Genomic DNA, 23,213 nt, shown 5'->3' with positions numbered 1-23,213 from the left:
ATTAGCTGATCATACTTTCATATCTTTCAGGCTTTTGTGACATTATGTTTCTGACTTGCTTGTGGTTAGCAGCTTATTTGACACTCTTTTCTTTTGATTTTAGCTGAAAAAAAGACAGATTGGGCAATGTGGTATCATTTTATTGAACAGGAAATACAGGAAAGGGACACAAAATTAGGTTAAAAAGCATTAAATTACTAAACAGTACAATAAAGTGTAAGGCCTATTTCTGCCTATTGCCTGGATTCATTGCCAAATTCAAGGTGGCAGAAGCTTGTTATTCCATCCATTTCCTTCCAATGCAGGACAGCATGTCTGCATTTGTTTCTAATTTTAAACAACTCGATTAATAATGTTTCTAGCTATTCCTTTGCATAACTATAACCATAGATTTTATTTTCATTTGTTTCCCTGAAATTAAATTTAATTGCTTTTTTCCTCAGGACAGACATCTTAGTTCTGCTTTTATTCATTCATTAAATAATACATTCCAAACTTTTTGTTTATGCCTTTCACATGTTTACAGTTTACTTACAGTTTATCCTTACTCTTTTGTTAGCCAATAATAATATTAACTATTAACTAATCTCAAGAGGTATCTTCACTGTCACTTTTTAAATCTTTTTCTAAAATTTGCCCTTTTCAATATTTCGCAGTAAATCATGTATCATGTAATGTTAGTGGAAATCCTTCTCTATGCATTTGACTGAGGGTATACTTAAATTATTGAAAACAAAACCCGTAATTTCAATAGCATTGTATTAGGCCAATGTGATTGAATCATACTGCAACAACTGCAATAAAAGCCCAATGAAGTCAGTTACGAGATCTTTCCTTGGGCCTTCATGGCCTTTTGGATCAGAAACACCAAGTCTATTATTTCTTTCCTCAGCTTTTACTGTACAGCACCACACCGACCTTGGCATAGGAAAGAACAAAACCTCACCTATCTTCTGAAAAAGTCTGGCTCAAGTTCCACTTCAGGAAATTGAACTTTGCCATTTTTTTTAGACCTTCTTGTCATATTACATTCCAGATTTATAAATGACTTAATGCCCTTGTATATTGATGTTTTTGTTCATTTCTCTTTGAGTTCTTGGTTGTTTTATTTTAAAATGTTTCTATCAGTAATTCTAATCTTTAATTCTCACATTTCTTGATCTATTTTCTGATTAATATATTGACCTCCTGTTTACAATTCTTGATATTTCCGTTTTTAAACATAGCTACTTCATCAAATATAGTCAGGTTTTGACTTATGCTTTTACATTTATATGATTCCCCATTTTTTGAGGTTATAAGAATAGGCTTAACATGTCTTCCCAGTATACATTATAGTTATGTTGGCATCATAGTTAAGAATTTATTTTATCGGCATCTAATAGCTTCACCTAATGTCAATAACACTTACTGAAAGTAAAAAGTCTCTGTCCCAGATGCCAGTACTTAACAACTAATTTTAAAAGTTAATACTCAGTGGAGACTCTGGTTCATGGTTTGAATGAACAGACATCCACAAATCCATGGGCCCAGATGGGATGCACCCACGGGTACTGAGGGAGCTGGCGGATGTTGTTGCCAGGCCGCTCTCCATCATCTTTGAAAGGTCCTGGAGAACTGGAGAGGTGCCTGAGGACTGGAAGAAAGCCAGTGTCACTCCAGTCTTCAAGAAGGGCAAGAAGGAGGACCCAGGCAACTAGAGGCCAGTCAGCCTCACCTCCATCCCTGGTAAGGTGATGGAACAACTCATTCTAGATGTCATCTCCAGACATAAGGAGGAGAAAAAGGTGATCAGGAGCAGTCAGCATGGATTCACCAAGGGGAAATCCTGCTTAACCAATCTGATAGCCTTCTGTGATGGAATGACTGGCTGGGTAGATGAGGGGAGAGCAGTGGACGTTGTGTACCTTGACTTCAGCAAGGCTTTTGACACTGTCTCCCATAACATCCTCCTAGCTAAGCTCAGGAATTGTGGGTTAGGTGAGTGAACAGTGAGGTGGATTGAGAACTCGCTGAAAGGCAGAGCTCAGAGGCTTGTCATCAGTGGCGTGGAGTCTAGTCGGAGGCCTGTGGCTAGTGGCATCCCCCAGGGCTCAGTACTGGGTCCCATCCTGTTCAACTTTTCATCAATGACCTAGATGAAGGGACAGAGTGCCTCCTCAGCAAGTTTGCCAATGATACCAAGCTGGGAGGAGTGGCTGATCCACCTGAGGGCTGTGCTGCCATTCAGAGAGACCTGGACAGGCTGGAGAGCTGGGCGGAGAGGAACCTCCTGAGGTTCAACAAGGGCAAGTGCAGAGTCCTGCACCTAGGGGCAAATAACCCTAGACACCAGTACAAGCTGGGGGCTGACCTTCTGGAGAGCAGCTCTGCAGAGAAAGACCTGGGAGTGCTGGTGGATGACAGGTTGACCATGAGGCAGCAATGTGCCCTTGTGGCCAAGAACGCCAATGGTCTCCTGGGGTACATTAGGAAGACTGTTTCCAGCAGGTCAAGTGAGGTGATCCTGCCCCTCTACTCAGCCCTGGAGAGGTCTCATCTCAAGTACTGTGTCCAGCTGTGGGCTCCCCAGTCCAAGAGAGACATGGAGCTACTGGAGAGAGTCCAGCACAGGGCTACAAAGATGATCAGAGGGCTGGAGCACCTGCCCTATGAGGAAAGGCTGCAAGAGCTGGGCCTGTTCAGCCTGGGGAAGAGAAGGCTGAGGGGGGATCTTATCAATGTGTACAAGTACCTGAAGGGAGGGTGTCAGGGGGATAGGGCTGAGTTCTTTTCAGTTGTCCCACGTGACAGGACAAGAGGCAATGGACAGAAATTGAAGCACAGGAAGTTCCGCCTGAACGAGAGGGAGAATTTCTTCCCTGTGAGAGTGACGGAGCACTGGAACAGGTTGCCCAGAGAGGTGGTGGAGTCTCCTTCTCTGGGGATATTCAAGGCCCACCTGGATGCAACCCTGTCTAACATGATCTAAGTGACCCTGCTGAGCAGGGAGGTTGGTCTAGATGATCTCCAGAGGTCCCTTCCAACCTTACCGATTCTATGATTCATAAATAGCACACTTTTGTAATAGATAATACACTATAAATCATTGTAAGCCAAGCCAATGTACTTTAGAATTTAACTGAACTTTTAATTTTGCAGATCTTCAAAAGTGATTTCCAGCAAGTTGTTAAGCATAATCATTCTGAGTAGGTGAAACACATGTTTAATTATGATTATCATCTGCAAAGAAATCTGATCTGTAAATGTGTATAGGTTGAATCTTTATAATAGGAACTTAGCTTAGCAAAAGTCACACTGATTTTTGACCTTTAACCAGAGAAGATAGTGAGCTTAATGTGACTTCCATGCCAAGATAAGTCTTTTCTTCTCATAATCTCCTGTCCCATCTCCAACAAGATTCAGAATATGCCTGAAGAAATAGATGTAAAGTTGGAACAATCAGAGAGTATTCAAAAATTGTCACTGAAAGCCATGATATAAATTGGAGGAGGACAATCAAATTTCCTGGGCAGTGAGTTTCATTCATTTTAAGAGAAAACTGGTGAAAGTTCACCCTGGAAGTACTTAATGTCTTCTTTATTATTTGCATTATAAGTCTTTAGACAAAACTTACTAGCTGACATGAGTCATTCCTACATTAAAGATTCACAGAAGCACACAGGGGATAGTACAGTAATATTTGCTTGCCACCTCAATACATGACTCTCCCTTTTTCTGTTTCTTTCTTTTTTTTTCTTTTTGTCCAGTTTCTAATTTTCATCAGGCTCTGAAAGACTTAAATAGCATCTAGATCAGAATATTTTGTGCATCGTCAGTGAACTGATGTAACTGCAGTTGCTTACATATCAGAATTCCTCAATCCAGAGTCTTTAAACCCCAGTGACTTGCTTCTGCAAGATTTGACCAATGAAAGCCTTTGATGAAGATAAATAATTATTCATTCTGAGACCAAAAGCAGTGTTTGGTAACCAGATAAGATCTCAAAGGCAGGTTGATATCCTTCATAATCAAAGACAGAGTGATCCTCATACAATGGAGCTTCCATTGTGAACTATTGAACTACTGAAATACAAATATAAACAGTGCACAAATGCATTATGCCCATTAAAGATTTATAGGCTCAGCCAGCTCTGTCACCATACCAGCCATATATCTTCAGAGAAACTAAAACAAACCTGCATAGATTGAAGTTTGCATATTTGATGCATCTGATGCATGGCCTTCTTTGTCTGTGACTGAGTTAAAGGCTGTTGCTGATACGCAAACAGAGATGGGCTCTTACATCCCGTCCGAGCACCACTGCTTCAGAGCCTCTCCAGAGGCAATGCAGAGCCGAAAGACAGAGGTGTGGTTGGTTAGCTCGTTGTTTTGGGTTGACAGTGCCCGGTGTGGAGTGCACAAAACAGCACAGCTAAGCTATGGCTCAACAGAATGCATTAGAAAGATTAACCTAAAAAGGAAAGGATTTTTAATCCTGTTAAAGGACAGGAATATTCTTCATTTTTAAGATGTATGTGAGCTCTAATTGAGTTTTCAAATTTGATATTGAACATTTACTCATCAGTTTAGATAATAGGGAAATACTGAAAGTGTTGTATTCCTGTCATTATACGAACAAGCTTAATTATAGTTATAATTGGCCTTGGTAACAAGTAGGCTGTGAAAGAACAAAGAATCAACTCTGCTTATTGCTCATTTTATAAAGATTACTTGGAAGTGGAAATAACTATTCAGCAGGACAAGAGACAGGACATATTACTTGGCCCTCATGTTTTTCACTTCTCTGTAGCAAGAATTGTCTGTAGAGGTCTTCTGGATTGAGAGTCTCCTTCCACAGCTAATTTGCTTTACCTCTGTTTTCTGGAACCTGAAAAGACACTTTACCCTTACTCCTGTCACGAAGTGCCTCAGCATTCAGCTGAACTATTCAGGGAGAGCACCACAGCAAAGGATTTAAATCCAAATCAGTAAAACCCCAGATATCTCAGTTATATATTCTTTGTGCCTACATTTCTCCCTTTGGTTCAAATAAGGAAAGAATGCGGGATTGGGTTCCTTACCCAATGAACATTTGTAAAATATTAGACGTACGCTGTTTACTTACTTACTTACTGCAATGGAAACAGGAGAGACTTGTCCTGAAAGTAAATTCAAATACAGAGCCTTAAATGATCAAATGTTTTAAATCACACTGATTAATCACTAGAATACATTAGGAGATATGGTTTCAGCATATTTTGTGCAGAAAATGTCTTTTAGCCAAACTAGTTTCTCTCTGTCTGGTCCATGTGTAATTCATGAACCTTTAAACATTATGGGATTATGGATAGCTAAACTGACATTTTTACTTTCAGTTAGCAGCCTGAGTAATTGGTACACTCCAAGCATTTTAAATACTAAAGTAATCATTGCTTTGAATTCATCTTGTGATGTCATAGCAGCTGACGACTGACATAATAAATTTCAAGTATATGAAAGCTCCAAAAGAACGTTAAATATATATCTCGTTTTTAATACCTAACAATTAAATGATCTATAACTAGCAGTATATTCTGATGTTATCTTTAATGAAATGCTCTTTAAATGTATGATATATTGTTATTGTTTTTCCACTTCTGGGCCAGAAGAGAATTCATTATTTTTTTAGTGCATTTTCCTGAAAGTCAGAAAGAAATGTACAGACAAAAATATCAAACTTATTTAATATCTTGAATAAAAGTGGAAGTTCAATGATGACATATAAAAATTCAACTTTCAGTGTAGGAAAGGGCAGGAATTGTGTTGTTTTCACCTGCTCAAGAGATGTTCTGGGAGCCAGACACATCAAGTAACAAAGATGAAGTCCATTATTTTGCATTGAGTATAATTTTACCTATCCTTATTCTTTCACCTCCATTATCTCTTGTAATAGCAGTCAGAGAAGAACCACTGTGCTTGCCAGGATATACAATCTTGTAGTGCATGCACTAATACTTCAAAAATGTAGAAAGACAGTATGTATGATCTTTGGGCATTATCTACACTTCAGTTCCCTCTTTACCTAGAAATTGTGCTGCCCTTCATATGGAAACAAGACATATACCGAATATTAACACATTAGGATGGGGAGAAAGGAGTCCCATTGTCTTCCTCAATAAATCTTTAATTATTTTAGTCAAAGAAGAACGACTCTAAAAGAGAAAGTGTCAAAGAGGCTGCTTTCCTTAACCACGTTATCACATGCAGGCATGGACTGCACACAAAAGCCACAGCTAAGGCACTTCTTTTGGACTGAGTCCAAACTACTGTTCTAGATCGGTGTTCTCACACATTGGTCATTCCAGTGAATGTCAGAAACTGCAATAGTTAGGAGTTTGTTTTGAGGGTTTTTCTTTTGTAGGGAAGGTTGAAATCAGAATGACTATTTTGATTCAGTAATCTTTCCCCAAAAGAGGGTTCGTAGCTGTTAATGCCTCAGAAGTTTTCTCTTTCCAGTCTAGACTCAGACATTTTCTTACTCTTTCTCTTTGCGGTTCACTTCTCCTTCCTGGCTTGTGTGAATTCTTATATTTTTAGAGCAGGAGTTCTATAAGGTTACAAAGAATCTAAAAAGTAAATGTTAAAATATTTAGGATTGCAATGTCAAAAACCCCTTCCATCTAGCAGTTTATCTGCATGTAGTGCAATTAGCTTGTTGCTGACAGCACGTAAGCAATGATGGTAAAAGCTGATCAAATCTAATTATTATTTCTAGTCACAAAAAGGACAAGATAAACCTATACGAACAACAGAACATACATTAATATGAAAATTTATTTATTTTACACTAATACCTCACTCCAGAAGACTGGCACACTATTACTTTGAACACACTGTGATCAATAATAAGAGAAAGCACTTTCTTGGGAAATGGCATATTCCATATTGGAAGAAATATTAATCTCAGTATATCTATCTTAGTAAGGGTGAAGATGAATCAATCAGTAAAGCTTTTGAAGCTACATTACAGTAAGTAACGTAACTGTTGATTATGTCATGTTCACAGTCTAGGTTTTAACTTGAAGAAACTAAGGTTGGTATACCTCATATCCAACTCCAGCTGTCTAAAGTGAGGCATCTCTTTAAACTAGCTGTCTAACACTCTCTGCGGTCAATGGAAAAACAAACCTTCACAGAACAATTCAATCTATCCCTAGGATAAATTCAATAAATCTCCCTCTAGATATACTTCTATATTAATCTCTTTATTAAAAGTATCTAGAGATACTCTCTTTATTAACTACAGGACAAACCTAGACTACTGTTTTTGGTGGAAAAGCTTCTCTTTATTTTGTATCAACAGTTCATGCAAATGCTTTGCACTGCTTGAGTTTTGTTTTTTAAATTACAACATTGGCCTAAAAGTCTCTTATTTAACTTGTAACCCAGACGAGGAAAAGGTGGATATGAAAGGAAAGGAATTCAATGTCTGGAAAATTAATTAGTGTCCATGTTCACAACAAGTACCATACAAACAGACAAGTGTATATTTTATTGGAAAAGCTCTGTAAGTGTGGTATACAGACTCAGACTTTAAAATATCATAGCTGCAGTAGTGAGAGGAAGAATTATCAGAATGGTTAAAAAAGGTATGGTAAATATTCATGCCCATAGAGAGACTTCCAGCTAAGTAAATCCGAGCTTATTTTGTTGAAGGAATTTTCTCCTAGACATCCGGTTGTTTAAGATCCCAAATAATAGTTCTTGTTGCACATAAAACACCTGAACTTAGATGTATAAACTTTAGATCAGGATTCCTTTAACTACCACTGAAATGCAAAGGGTGATTCTGAAATGTATTTTTGGAATTCTTTCAATCTACCTAAAAGGACTGTGATGAGGATTGCCCAGTGCACTTAATTAGCTGGTACTAAAAGATGGTTTCGTTCTGCATATTTCTCTTTAGTTAGCTAATAGACGTTATAGGAAACAGATCTGGTAAATACATGCCCAGTGTGTAAGTACCCAGCAGCGATCATGGTAAAAGAATGATTAAGCTGTAATCCTACATAATAATGGCAGGAACAAAAACTCCCATAACAATAATCTATAACTAAGTCAAATTCTTTACTATAGAAGAAGCATCTTTGCATTTTCCAAAGTGATTGACTAGAGAATTCCATATAAATATTTGTCATAGGCTAACTAGATTTTATGCAAAATATATTGGTCAAATATTCATGTCACTCAGTCAAATGAAAGACAACACAAAAATGGAATTAATCATAAAAGTAACTATCACAGAATCTAAGAATAGAAATATTTAATTCTTTTTAATTGGTAATTCTTTTGTTGAGTGCTTAAACAGTTAAGAAATTTGAAAATTCAGAAATCAACAAGATGGCTTCTGCAGAAGCAACAGTGAACTCTCATCAGCTATGACATCAAATCATGGATAATATCACAAGATGCATAAAAATGTTGTTTCCCAAGTTTCACTTGTAACTAAAATGATTCATCAGATTTAAGTTTTCTATATTGCCATCAGTGTATTCATTCCTTCTATAATTGAGGAAACAATTAAAGAGTTGATTGAAAAGGACATATTTGTTTCCTGTCATCACTGAAGCTAGAAACCATAGAACTATAAAAACATTTATGAAAGCCCTTTGTTACTACAGAGCCAAAAGGGCAATAATCTGTTTCTACTTGATTATTTTTAAGACAGCCATGAAACCACATTGGAAATGTTAAAAAATGTAAAATGTATACTACAATAAAATAGTTTGAACTTTAACTATATGTAATCATTTGCAAATTGTAATGTTAGCTTTAGGAGTACCACTTTCTACAAAGTAATAGAAAATGAGAATGAATATTTACTTCTAGCTAACTGTTCAATTATGTTACTATTTCAAATTCAAATATTTCAGTTATTTTAATTTCAATTACTTTTGTTCATCTGCCAAGAGAATTTTAGAAATAGAGATGGTATATCATTATGTCTACTGTAAATGCATGCAAACTTTGAGGCATAGCCCTGGAAGGCATTGACCTCTACACCTTTCAGTTAAAAAAAAATCCACAGAAACAAAACTTTAATAGTTTTTCCGCATGTATTAGAAGTTACTTTTATACTATGATTTCATATTGACCTGTTGAAATACCTTAATTAAGGATGAAGGCAGACACTTTTCAGGAATGAAAATTGCAACTCTTTCATTATGTATTTTTCTTCTGTGATACAGTCTTAAAATTAGTCTGATCCTGTGTGTGATGAAATTTATAATGTAATGCATTTTATTGAAGGGTAAATTACAAGAACTGATGACACTTTCCTTAGTCATCAAGGTAAATCTTTTCTAAAAAAGCGTCACAGTAAAGCTGAAAAGGGGAATGAAATTTCAATTTCAGTTATTATCTCTCGGATATTTTCAAATTCTTTTCCAGCAAACAATCTACTGAAGGCTGTTTCTGCCACTTCGTCTAAAAGAATCTGGACTTTCCAGAAAATGGTAACACTAGTGAAGGCTTGAAACATGTCAAATATCTGAATGCAGACTGTTTTTAAAAGAAATATCAGATATTTTTAAATTCCATGGAGTGTTTGATCTTGTTTCTGCGATCATTAAGTATGTGTTTTGATCCACTTTCCTATTGTAGTTCTCAGAGTTCCTTGAAACTTATAAAGTATTTCATGTGTATGAATAAAGTGAATATTTTAGTTTTGTAAACATACTTGGATAGGTTAGAAAAACCTGCTAAATGTCAATTGTCTTTTGAATTTCCAATTAAAATCAATTTAAATTGTATACATAAATAATTGCATTAATTGATTTCTAAAAACAAGAAATATATAAAAAATGTTAAATGGAAGCTTAAAATAGCAAACATAAGAGTATGACAGTTGGACCGTGCATTCAAAAACAGTAGAAATGTACTTTTACAGTAGAGGTACATCTAGTTTCATTAACGTGTCCCTTTAAAGTGTTGTGCCTGTTTATGTTGCCCTTCTGATCGAATAAAAAAAACAGCTGTTGTGTATTCTATTTCCTACCAACAATCTACATGGATAATATCACAAAGATGCATAAAAATGAGTAGATTTTTAAAATAATTATTAATTATTAATAATTATTATTTTATTGTCTTTTTGTGTCAGCATGACCAATTATCTTGACTGCTGCCTCATGAGTTGGAAACCTAGTTTTCTTCTTTTTCTTTGTGAAAAATCAGATACATAGGTAGTAACTTTACTCCAAGATCCTTTATTTCAAGTTTTGCCATAAAATAGTAAATGTGGCAACAATGCAGTGCAAATACAGCCTAAGATTTTACAAAAGCTGAATCTTGATGGTGGAAGATATAAGTCATGAAAGACCTCCCAAAGGACTGAACATTTTTCTGCAGACATTTTTTTAAAGAAAATGTGGAATGAAATCCTAAAGCATTTGTTTCTAAAATCTCTGCTATAAACTCTCCCTTCACTATCAACTCGGAGGCAACAGAATCTCTAAGGTCAGACTTGCTGTTCACTACAATGCTTGTATTTCTCCTCTACCTCACGGCAGCAGAGAAGGAAGGGATGATTTATTTTTAGTGAGTTGCTCAACCCAACACAAGGAATTCAGTAAGTGACTTTTTTTTTTTAAATGATAAGATTGCCAGTGATAGCACTGCTCACAGAAGTATTAACTACCTCTATAAACCTCAGCAGCACTTCTCTTGGCTCAGCTACAGTCATATGTTCTTCAATTTTTCTTTCCGATATTTCAGGCTCTTTTTTTTTTACAACATGTTGAGTAATGTGTAAGATAAACTGACGTGTTAAGGGACCAACACAGCATGCATGAATGAATTAGTTAAATTATCAACACAAATGGGAAAAAAAGTTTTATGACCCCTTAACATACATTTGGGTGAGAAGAAGAAAGAGATACAGAGGAAAGTAATAATGACATGATACTACTATTCTATCTTAAAGCAGATGTTTCTTTTAATAAAACAAGAATAGTAATAACATTAACAACAAGCTGTTTGGTGCTCCATCTTCTTCTATTTTAAAATGTTGGTTTCTTAAAGAAATTAAAACTCTTAATGGAGGAGTCTTGCCTCCATTCCCAGACTGAGCGATTTCAATTCTGACCTCCATTACCTGAAGTGGAATTTACCTGCTTAAATCTGCCCTGCACTGAGGGAGGAATTGATCCCAGGGAGTGAATATGAAAACCCCTCTTTCCACAAATAAATCTTCAGGCAGAAAATAAAAATCTGTAAAACCAGTAACAATATTACAGCAGAACTTAGAAAATGATATGGTGGATGCTTTAAGTGATGTTACTGTAAGGAGGCCATTAAAAAGTTTTGTGAATATACAGATGATTTTTACCACGCAGTTGTCTAAAATAATACTCCATAAAAAAGAAATAGAAAGTAAGCTTTATTGTCTATGAAAATCATTCTTTAAAAGGATCTTTCAATTACAATATATAGAAGCATGTCTGTAACTGCTGACAGCAGTAGTAAGTTCATTTTACAGCCAATACATAAGAGTCAGAAATGTTGATCCCAGGCAGCTCAAAATGGCAAGACCATTTGTTAAATTATCAAGCAAGCACCTTTTTGCTTTCTCCCTTGCTGTCACACAGATCTGGAGGAAGGTTTGCATAAACGCTCCTAAACTCGTTTCATTATCATTCTTCAAACCTCTCCTTAAAGCTGCCATTTGCTACAGCGCCTCCGCGGGCCTCGATTACACATCGGCCTCCGCGGCGGTGGCTGCCGTGCAGGCTCTGCGGTGCTTTCCCTGGCCACGGCTCGGGCTCTGGCATGGTCTCGCCTTCCCCGGGGGCAGCTTGGCTAGAAAGGTAGGCGCCTACATGACAGAAGTCCTTAAATAATGCTCTTATGCACTCTATCAATACTATTGCTACAAATAGAGATTTCCTCTTGGTTTTATTTCTTAAGGGCAAACTCTCTGAAAGTAAAACCCTCTGTTTGCTTGGAGCCCATTTACACCTGCAAAGATGACCTCCTGCCAGGAGCAGGGCCCGGAGCTGGTCGTACTTGTAGACCTACTGCTGCGGCACGGCAGTAGGCTGATACTTCATGTGGAACAAGGTGTCGCAAAGAGGAGGAAGATCTTGTTTCATCTGCAGCAGATGCTCTCAGTGGTGAATTCCTGGGGTTGCTTGTTACTGGCCACTTTCTAAAATCTGCATGAGATTCCTGACATTTCTTCATTTGCTTCTTCCACGTTTAAGAAAATAAATAAATTATAAACAACAAAGGAAAAAGCTAGGAGACGGTTTCGCCTCTTGGCTATTACGGCGCAAATGCAGAATGCTTCTGACTCCGACTCTTTTACATTTATATTAATAACTGAAAATGGTAAGCTGTATTTGTGCAACAAAAAAAATCTAAAGAGCTACTCTCAGAAAATTATTGTCCTAGCCATCACTGTTTATATTATATTCTTTCTCTACATAATTTACCACGTAATCCTAGCAGAATGTTTCCTCTATGAGATAAGGAACTTATTTTCAATTATTTTTATGGCACCAATGAGAAAAGGAATATGCATAGCTATCATCAAATACTATTACATTGCCTTCCAGTCTCACTGAACAGCAGTACAGTCTATTCATACATTAATTATTTATACTGAAAGACTCTATTATGTACAAACAAGAATTTTTGAAAAATTAGGTTAAAAATATTATTCATATTTTGGAATCAAAATATCTGGCCTAATTTTTGAGATAAGAAATATATTCACTATTACTGACATGAAAAATGCAAGCAAATTCTCCAGACAGCAGATATAAATGCTGGGCAAGGTTTGATTCTGATCAGTAAACCAAAACCAGTGTAGAAGCTTCAGGGTCCAGTACAGTAAAGTAGCTTTTTGGTTAACTGGATAATAAAATAGCAGTAATATGTGTATTACTACATCAAAGAACTTGAACACCAAAGACTTTTTGGAGCCAAGAAGAAAGCTGCTGAATGGCAGCTGTGAAATGCCTCCATCATCTGGATATTTCTGTCAAAAACACCAGGCACGAAATGGTTAGCAGCTTCCTATTTAAACTGCTGTTGTCAGAGTTAATATCCACATGAAAAAAAAGTGAGCATTTAGTTAATCCAGTTCATGTTCCAGAACTTCTGCTTACAGCTTGGAGACCTGCAGTCACAGAACCAGTCCTGGAGCTTCCACGTGCTCAAGAGTTCACCCTGTGTTTTCATTTTGGGCACAGTGATAATCAACAGACGGTTTAGGCAATCTGCCATTGCAGTTCTGATCTTAGCAGAGCATAATTCTGTAAAGGCATAATGCTTATTTACCTTAAGGGTACTTTTCCTGAAAAAGAAAAGCTAGAGCAGGCCCAACATGTTTAATGTTTACTGCATTTAATATCTAGTAACTATCCTCTTTAAAAAAATGATTTACCTCAGTCTGAAAGCTCTCCTCATTTTAAAATAACACTAAGCTAGTTTACATAGAGACCTTACAATCACATTATTTTTCAATAACTTATTTTCATTGATCGGTCTAACAGTTTGACATGTTATTTATGGGCTACTGTGATGAATCACATCCGTTTCCAAGGTAAAGTAAGCAAATTCTCTGTTTATAGGATTAAAGTTGAAGGTCAAACTTTGATTATATTTTCTATTATACTACAGCAATATAAAGCAAGGCCTTTAGACTTCAGAATTGGCAACCAGTCATATGAGATGCTTTTATACTTAAAAATTGACCACAAATCTTGAGTAAATCATAATTAACATCCAAGAGGCAGGAAATCTAGCAGATGACTGTAAGAGAGTTAAAGAGAAATTTATTTTGTGTTTTGAATATGTATTTTAATATTTTTCCCCTACAAAGGGAATTTATTTATTTTTAATCTGTTTTAAGAAAAGAGTTTATGTCTACTGGGTGTGAGAGCTGGGAAAACACTAACCTTCAATGCTTATAGTGTCTTGTGGTATTTATCTAACTCACTGGCCCACTGCTGTTGAACTTCTCCCAGTGTATATTTATCAGTAAGCCATTGGCAGGTGCAAGTGAAATTTGCCACGTCCAGAAATGTGGTGTATAAACAACATTTAACCCCCTTTTTTAGCAATACATTATTAAACTCTGAGTTGGGATCTCAGAGCTGCTGAAGCACTGGCAACCTTAAATTGTAAAGGATGTTGTTGTGCAATGTAATAATGAAAAGTAATTACCAGAATACCCTCCACTCGAACCACAGACAATGTCGTGCAAGCTCAGACCGTTGAAGGGAGGGGGAGGAGATGGGGGAACCATTTGTATTAAAAGATAAACGTATGCCGATGAGAATCTCATCCAAAATATCCCCACTAAATTATTTAACAAAGGAAGCATAAAAGGGAAGATTGTGAAGTGTATGACTTCAGTGAGCCATGGAATGGTTGCTTAGGAGGGTCCTTGTTATGCGATGCAAGAATTGTTGCATTTAGATTAGAGGTACTGACCTTGCTTCATCACCCAGCTTTATAAACCTGTCTCTATTGCATACGCTTTTTTCGTCTAGGAGAAATTTATGTCAAATCATTTGTTATCACACACATTGTTGTGCTAAGACTTTGCACACCCTGGCTTGCAACCAAAGCTCTCCTTTTAGGTAAGGATTAAGGAATATTTTTGGAGCATTTGGGGGAAACAGGCAGGATTCTTCCTTCATATTAGGGCTTGTCTTTAGAGAAGATCTGAACCATGCTTAAAGATAGTTACACAGCGAAACTTCACTACATTCAGATTCACTCTTCTACAAACATGGGAAGTGGAAGAATCAGCCATTCACACAGGAGCATCCCCGGTCCACTGGACTTTGTGCCTATCTGGTGTTGGGTGTGTCCAGGGATCTGTCCCAGGGCTAAAAGGGTCTGGGCAAGAGAGGAAGCAGGTTGTGCAGGAATGCACAAATGGCACCAAGAATGAGTGAGGTTGTACAATCTTTGCTGTCTTCAGGAACCACTATCGACATAAATCAAGGGATTCCTCCTAGTTCCAAGAATTACACCATATTGGCCTTGTAGCTGTCCTAACATTCTCAGATGGTTGGAAAAGATTGAACGGACCAAGGAGACTGTGCTACCTTGCCAATCTTAGAGCCTTAGCTGTATCTAGGTGAGGATGTGGCAGACTGGAGAACATGCTAGGGAAGTCTGGCAAAGTGGACTGTCCTTAGCAGGGCTAAACCATGAGTTAGTGATACATGTTTTCATAGCTCTGGAGTCCCAGAGTGTGCATTTGAGCAAAACAAGGTACATAAACGTCCCAGGAAGCACAACATCTCCAAAACACACCTTACCTGAGAGACATAATTTGTGCCATAGTACACACGTGTACAAATTACTACACCCCTCTATGTGGATGACCTGGCTGAAACAGCTAGTTCACCATAAAGACAGGATGAAGAAAGATTACATCCGTTTCGTTCCCTAATGCTTCGCTGCCTTAGGCAAGGGGAAAACTAATACCCTGTAGCAAAACCAAAAGTGAATTTTGCAGTAAGGGACCAGCTGGACCTCATGCAGCTCCTGCTAGCCACCCTGTACCTGCCTCCTGCCATCAGCTACACACCAGTTTTGCAAGGCTAGCCCCAGAGTTTATGAGGCTTAACCAAGAAACAAAGGAGAGCTCTTATTCTCTATCATTCTCAGACACTAACATGGAGTTTCACACACAGCCTAGCCCTTTTTTTGTTGGATTAAATTTGGCATTTGCTCCTTATCTCTGAATTGTAGCCCCCTCACCAACAGCTAAATTATTCCACCTTTAATTTAATACACAAACACATTTCTCTTGTAAAGAAGGTCTTCAGCTTTGAAGTTTAATGCACTTAAAATTGAATACTGCTAATTAGGAACCCAGTGTTGCTGCTGGTACTGAAGTGAATTCTGTCATCATGACTTAGGATTACTCATATGAGAAAGAATTTTCAGGATTGGGCTCCACATTCATTAATGAAAAAGATCACATTTTCTGAAGTTGTACAGAGCAGATGGATCACACCATGACCCTTATGCATCATAAAGTTAAGCAAATAGATAATGATTTACAGGATCAGAATCTTCCTGAATGCATTACTTGCACTTCACCTATTTCTGCTAACAAGAATTAAACTGTTGCATGGTCTTCTTGTGTGCTGTGACTTCTGACAACAATAAAATGCTCACTATTGCCATATGACACAGCCAAGTCCAGATGTGCTATTTTGGGTTGAGATGGTTAAACTTTTTTTGTTACTATGGAGATTATCTACTGAACGGTTTACTTACCGCCCCTAAGCTGTCATCGCGTACTGTTTAATTTATAAAGCTGGTCCAAATCTCTGTGGAAAAAAAAGTCACCAATATTTCTCACAACTTTCTTTGATTTATTTTTCAGTGTCAGCCAAGACATAACATTTATTATGATTCACCTTAGCATGATGACATTTCATTTTTCTTACTGAAGAAGATGTTCCTGAAAAAGGAGATCAAAATCTCCTTAGCCTTCTGGATATCACATAATAAATGAGGGGGTCTGTTTTTCCTCAGTGCCTCAATAGGAAGAAGTGTTTATGTTTCAGGACCAAGCCCCCACAGAATATTTACAAAATTTGTTGCGAGGTGTTGAGCCATAAATCTGAAGTTCGAAACCTACATCAAATAGAAATGAAGACCTATAAAACACAGTGTAAAACAAAAAGTCAGGAGAAAAAAATGTAAATATTTTAGAGAATTATTGAAATCCTTAAGTGTCTTCCCCATAAATAACACATAAAATTTATTTTATCAAATGAACTTTGGTGCTAACATTCTAAATATTATAAATGAATTAAATATTTTCATTGCGGTGTGCTGAAATAAAAAAACCCAAACATTCTAGGGTTGCTATAGATAGCCAGCTCTTGAGCGAGAAAGAAAGACTTAAAATAGCATCTGCTTTACATAAGAAATTTTTATCAGAAGCTAAAGCCCTAAACTGAAAGTTACTTTGAATTTCATTATGATAAATGAATATAAATATATTTTACTATAAGGGAAAATGTCTTCCGAAAAGCTCATGGATAAGAATCCACTGCATGGTATCTAAAAAAAATAATAAGAATAGCCAGATGATCCTACCATTAAATAATAAGACTGCAGTTCCTTAGAAAGCACCATCACCCTGATGATCATTTCATAATAACACTCACTTTATCTCACACCACGATCTGTAAGGCACAGTAGGATTTCATTGCCTTTGCAAGGACTATGGAAAGCGTCCTGTTATGTCTGCAGAGAACTGGTGTTTGTTGAAGTGCGCATACTTACTTTTTTGTATTTTTATGTTTTAATATTAGTAACTTGATATTATTTAAATTCACGCTGAAATAGAATATCTTCTTATATTAAGCAGACAGAAGCAGTCTTGGAGGCATTTCTAGTCTGGGGGCCCTGACCACTTATCAAGTCATATAAAAGCAGATGTCATGGGGGTCATATAAAGGTCTCCAGCGCGATACAAGCTTTAAGGAGACCCCCCGTGGGAACACCCGTGTTGGAACACTGGTGGCATTAAAGACAAGTAGCTTAGCATGACTGTTAGGACACGAGTGGTTAGACAATATCAAGTTCTTGCAGAATTGTTTCTGGCTGTCCAGGAAAAGTTTTCCACAAGATAGGCATTTCCTTGCTGCAACCTTTTTTTATGCACACAAGTGCAAGGTGTTACACACCTTGGAGGCATTAACTTTATTTCTTCGTAGTGAGTCCCGCATCTAAAAACCTCTGTCTCCCTGCTTCTGCTCGGAGTCGTATTCCCCTCTCCATCTTCTTGCGTTCCCTCCTGCACACAGCACGTCAGATAACTCCTTATTCCCCTGGATTTTTAACTAGTGCTGGGGGCACTCGTTAGCTGTGCTGGCTCTTCAGTGACTTTGTGGAGCTGAGATATTTATCCATAGATTCGACGGGGTGTCCCCCTCTCCCGGGGCTGTTCTGAGCCAGGTTACTCCGTTCCGGCTGCCGGTGCAGCTGTGCGAACGCGCGTGCCAGCACGGCGCAGAGGCAGGCGCGAAGGCGGGACGTGAGGCCGGGAAACGGAGCGGCAGGGACTTGCAGCAGCAGCTCCGCTTCACGTCCCCGCTCAAATCTTCCTCGCACAGTGTCTTACTCAGCCCCACGTGCCCCCAGCTGCAGCTTCTGCTGTTTCCAGCTATTTCACAATAAGATATTTAATTGTGCCTTTCATTTCACCTGGAAGGACATTTAACACATCTGTTGGTTTTAACCTGTTCTGCGGTTTTCCCGCAGTTCAAAGGTTCAGATGGTGGCAGTCTTAACCACCGCCAGCCCAGCAGTACAAAAGCTCTACGGTGAACGGACGGATTGTTTGTAATTAAATAAAAATGCATTTCACAGTCTCAGCTGATCCTCAGGTTCTGCGGCAGCAGACATCTGATGTGTCCAGAACACATTTGTTTGGCCTCAGCGCGTGGGCCGCCAAACGGGTGCTGCCGTGCACGCGCTCCCATGCGGGACGGCCCGGTAGGAGCCAGGGCAGGCTGGGAGCACTGGTGGATGAGGAGGGTCAGAGCAATGCGGGGAAAGGCAGTGGGAGATCAGCACCGGGAGACTACAACTAGAGCCTGAAGGTGGGAAAAAAAGGAAACTGCGTGAGGGACTGTCACAGATGGGCTGGCTGTTTGCAAGCGCCCGGAGGACGGACCGCGGTGGGTGAGCGCTGGAGCCGCGTTGCTGCGCTCCGCAGCGGCTCTGCGCGGCGCAGCCCGCCGGGGCCAGGGCTAGCCCGCTTCCCCAGTGCAGTGCCGCCCCTCAGCGGGGCTGCCTTGCTTTTTTGAGCTCTCTGGCAGCAGCACAGCAATCTCTGCACCTGACTCCTCTGCAGGAGCAGATTGGCCCTAAGACTTTTACATCACCCTGGAAATGAAATACAAATACATCCAGATTAAGGCCTGTTTATACTTCCAGTGTGGGATAAAGCTTTACTTTCCCTGCTGCACGCATATACCACATGCACACACACCATCCTCCCACCAGCTCAAGTTACCCTCATTTATGCGTGACTGAAAGCCAGCCTCATACTAGTTACCGCATGGTAACCAGGTATGCTTCACCCTTCTGTCTCCGATCAACACATATCCAGCACGTAACTTATGCCACCATCTAGGTCACTGCTGAATTTGGCCCAGATATTTCATTGGTATGAGGTTGTATTTACATTCTACATTTGTCCAAAGATCTTTGGTAACAATATAAACAGCAGCCAAAGCTGAATGCTAATCTCCTGAATTTTGAAAGCACAACAGGCAAAGTCAGCCACTGAATGCATTCGAAAACAAGCACTCAGAATACAAACATCCACAGGAAATAACAAAGAAAGCCCTGCCATTTGTACAGTCAAGTAATAGCACTAGTGCTGCACAGAGAACAATTTCAGAGAACAAAAAGGTAGCAAGATTAAAAATACACCTGATTAAAGGGAACTTTTTGTTTTGCCAAATGTTTGGATTTTTGTTAGAAACAAAGAATTCCCTTCAATTGTGTGGGTGAAATTTATGGGAATAAAAGCAACAAAAAGGGATAGGACATGATTTTCTGCAATAGGTGGCCAAGCAGTTATTTATCTGCAGTGCTGCAACAATGGAGATTTGGTTTCTATTTGCTGATGAGTGAATTACAAGCCAGGGAGGGGAGGGAAGCAATGATGATCTCACTCGAGTGCACCTCACTCGGCTGCCAAAACTGAGGAATACCTAAACCACAATTTATTTACAAATAGGTCCTTCCTTTGTGCACAGCTCTTGCTGTTCCAAGGGAATGGCTGTGTCCCACTGCTAAGTATGATGTCACATCTCTACTCACCCTTTTGCCATTTAATCAAATGGTGAAATGAGAAGCCCATATACACCAGTGCATGTAGAACCAGCCACTGTTTTAGAACTGTTGCCCAAAATTCAGTTGTTTGGCATGGTTAACTTCTCACTGTTATTTATTTGTCTTTTCAGATAATGAAGATATTTTCACCTGCACAAAATCAAAAATATATCCAAACAATAATGGCTCCCAGAACTGGAAAGGCTGTCCCTGGTGACAAGAAGGGAAAGATTGTGTTTTCAGCTAATCTAACCATCATAAAACAATGATGTATCTTCTCACTTGGTAAATGTTAGAAATCTTGCAGTTCACATACCCTGCCTGACAAGGAATTGAACCATGGAGAAATGCCATCTAGAGTCCCAGACCGTAACGCTAGTCTCAGACCTGTTTTCCACCTGCACCATGCCAGGAACAGCTGGAGACATCCACTTGCCACTGGTGTCACTAGTCACCTCCATCTCCCCTGATTGCCTGGTGTGTCTTGCAATACCGAACCTGGATCCTGTCTTTTTCTTTCCCCTCTCTGCTAGACTACTATATGTGGCACAATATGCAATAGTCTCCGAGCATTGTGAGCCCAGACTTAAGGAATGTCGCAGCTGAACAGCCCAAATCGCCAATTAGCCCTTTGCAAAGACTGGTGCAACACGGCTTAATTCTCATTTCACTTACAACAGCCTTTCACTAGTAGAGCTCCTTGAGTTTTTACTGAGCTATACTTGATTTACTTCAGCATAATCAGAAACTGACTCTTCTCAGTTACCTTCCAAGCTAGGGGTTGTGCTGGCAGAACTTGGGGGAAATGCTACATCAGCTACTTGAGGGTATTATCCCTACAGTAGCACTAAATGACTTCCACTAGCAAAGTATTGCTTTGTATTCTTCCTAAGTGTTTAAACTGTATTTTAAAAAAAGAAAACAAAAAAGTACCATTAAATAGGTCAGCCTTTCCAGCTCATCATTGCCTTTCTTATACTCACCAGTCATGATCACAAGCACTTAAATGTTGTGGAATTTAAAAACAACACCATTGAGGCTATTCTGGCTAGTTTACAGGCAATGCAATATGGACATCAGTGATTCCCCACCATCTCCATGTGTGGCAGAAGGGGTGTGTGTGCATATATGTATGTGTAAGAAGCAGAGAAAGGTGGGTTTACAGAAATGAGAATATGTGTCAGTTCACTGTTGCTTGAAACTGTATTTTTCCCTCTGTGCATTGAGCCTTTCCTAGTTCTCTCCTTTCCTTTCTTCCTCAGCATAGTTGGCCTAGGCAGCCTGGGGAATACAAGCAGATTTAAGAGGCAAGAGGAAATGGTGGGGCAAAGAATGACATTTTGCAAAGACCTACTGGAAATTACTGTTTGATGAAAAAAATATATATATATATGTCACATCGAGATCCTCTAGCTGCTTTCTGGACAGCATTCTTCATCATTCCTTTCTTTTTTTCTTTTCTTTTTATTTTTTTTTTCTTTTTTTAATGATGCCAGAAGGACTCTCTTTCTCTTCTTTCCCATTTCTCCATTTCTTTCTGAGCTCTAAGCTCTCACATCCTCCATGAAGTTTTAGCTAATCCTTCTCTTTGCTGTACTGGAAGCTAAGGTGAATTGGTGCTCTTGACACCAGAGAGACAACCAAACAAACCAAAACAGATGGAAAGGTTTCCTTCTTACAAAAGAAACTCTTTGGGATAGGGACAACATTTTTGGTTCCAGGTTTATATACTGTCTGGGACAACAGGGCTCAGCCTCTGATGAGATCAATAGGAACAACTGCAATAATATTGAAAGCACAAATAATTTACCAGTTAATTATTTCCTGAAAGCCACTTGTCCATGACCACTCTAGACTCCTTGTGCTGTGTGGGGCTGATCCTCAGCTAGCGTGAGTGAAAATAGCTGTCTTCTTTCAGGGTGACAAATCATACCAAGATCCGGATTACAGCTTTACCCCATCTGCAGACAATTGTGCCAAGATGTTCCCTGCCATTTGTTTGTTCATAGTTACAGATACCAAAAAGAGAGTTTAAAATATAACCTTATAAAGTAGTAGGATCTGCTCTTTGTATTTAGATATTCACTATCATATTCATTTTGTCAGCCTCAGAGTTCCCAATATAAGGCATGTGCCATTCTGAACAGTCATGGACTTAAGCAGGAATTCAGGTGCTTCACTGAGGACTCAGAAGAGCTTTAAAATGGATATTAGTCCACGTCAGAGTAGACGCATTTTGGAATCTATTGCAAGCCTGTGTGGAGTGTCTTGGACACATTTTTCAAAGATGACAATATATAAATAAAATATAAAAATTATTTAAAAATAGAAAATTGTTTGCTGCTCATTGCATGCTAATATCCAGATGATTTTATGTAGTTGTAGATTTATATTTTCAGCTTTTTCTACAAATTGAATCTGTCATCATTTCCATTTGGTTTTAATTTCATTATATTTAAAAAGATGCTAAAAAGATAGTAGATATGGTTAAAAGCTCCAATAAAAAATAAAGAAACCTTAAAATAGAGGAAAATAATTTAAGACACTCAATGTTTACTTTATTTCCAGACTACTTTATTTCATAAGTGACAGAGGTAAATTAGGGATCTAGAATATGGGATTTATTATTCAAGCTATTCTTCATCATCCCAGAGGCACAAATTCATACAGAAGTTGAATTTCTGTAGTGCTTTGAACCTGGCATGCACGTAGCAAAAAGACACTCTGACCCCAAAGCCATCACTGTCTCCTACTGGCCAGCTTGTGAATACACTTGGCATCCATCTAAAAGACCCACTATTTCAGAATAAAGAATGACCAGAGTGATAGGACATACTGGTAGGAACAGGCTTTGTTCTGCTGAAATTCCTGGGCTTCTCAGTTCAAGTTCATGAACCTTTGATCTGAAAATAACCTCTACAAATTTTTGAAAATAAAAGTTGCTCGGGAATGGTGGGAGGGAGGGGGGTTTTGTAGCCGTTGTTTGTTTGAGTGTTTGTTTGAAGTCTGCAAGTTCAGAGGTGGTAATAAGGATGACAAACAAAGACTTTGCACATGTTTTCCTTGGTTTCTTCTTCACCTGTGATGTCTCCAGTGCTACTCTGGACTCCTTGTGCTGGGTTATTTCAACTGCATCTGTTTAAGTGGCCATGCAAACTAGGCTGTGACCATTAAAATCATTTTTTTTGTTTTGTTTTGTGGTTTTTTTTTTTTTTTTTTTTTTTGATGTAATAGTCACTCTGGTGCCTAATCTGAAGAGATGAAAGACTAGCAAAACTGACCCACCTACCACTTTAAAAGGAAAGGTTTTATTGGCTATAAAAACTGTGTAGTTTCTCAGAAAGAGATATTCTGTA

The sequence above is a fragment of the Rhea americana genome, unplaced genomic scaffold (assembly GCF_003343005.1).
Source record: "Rhea americana isolate MKP2758 unplaced genomic scaffold, rheAme1 scaffold_13, whole genome shotgun sequence".
In the NCBI taxonomy this organism is placed as follows: Eukaryota; Metazoa; Chordata; class Aves; order Rheiformes; family Rheidae; genus Rhea; species Rhea americana.
This window is presented reverse-complemented; position numbering follows the sequence as displayed.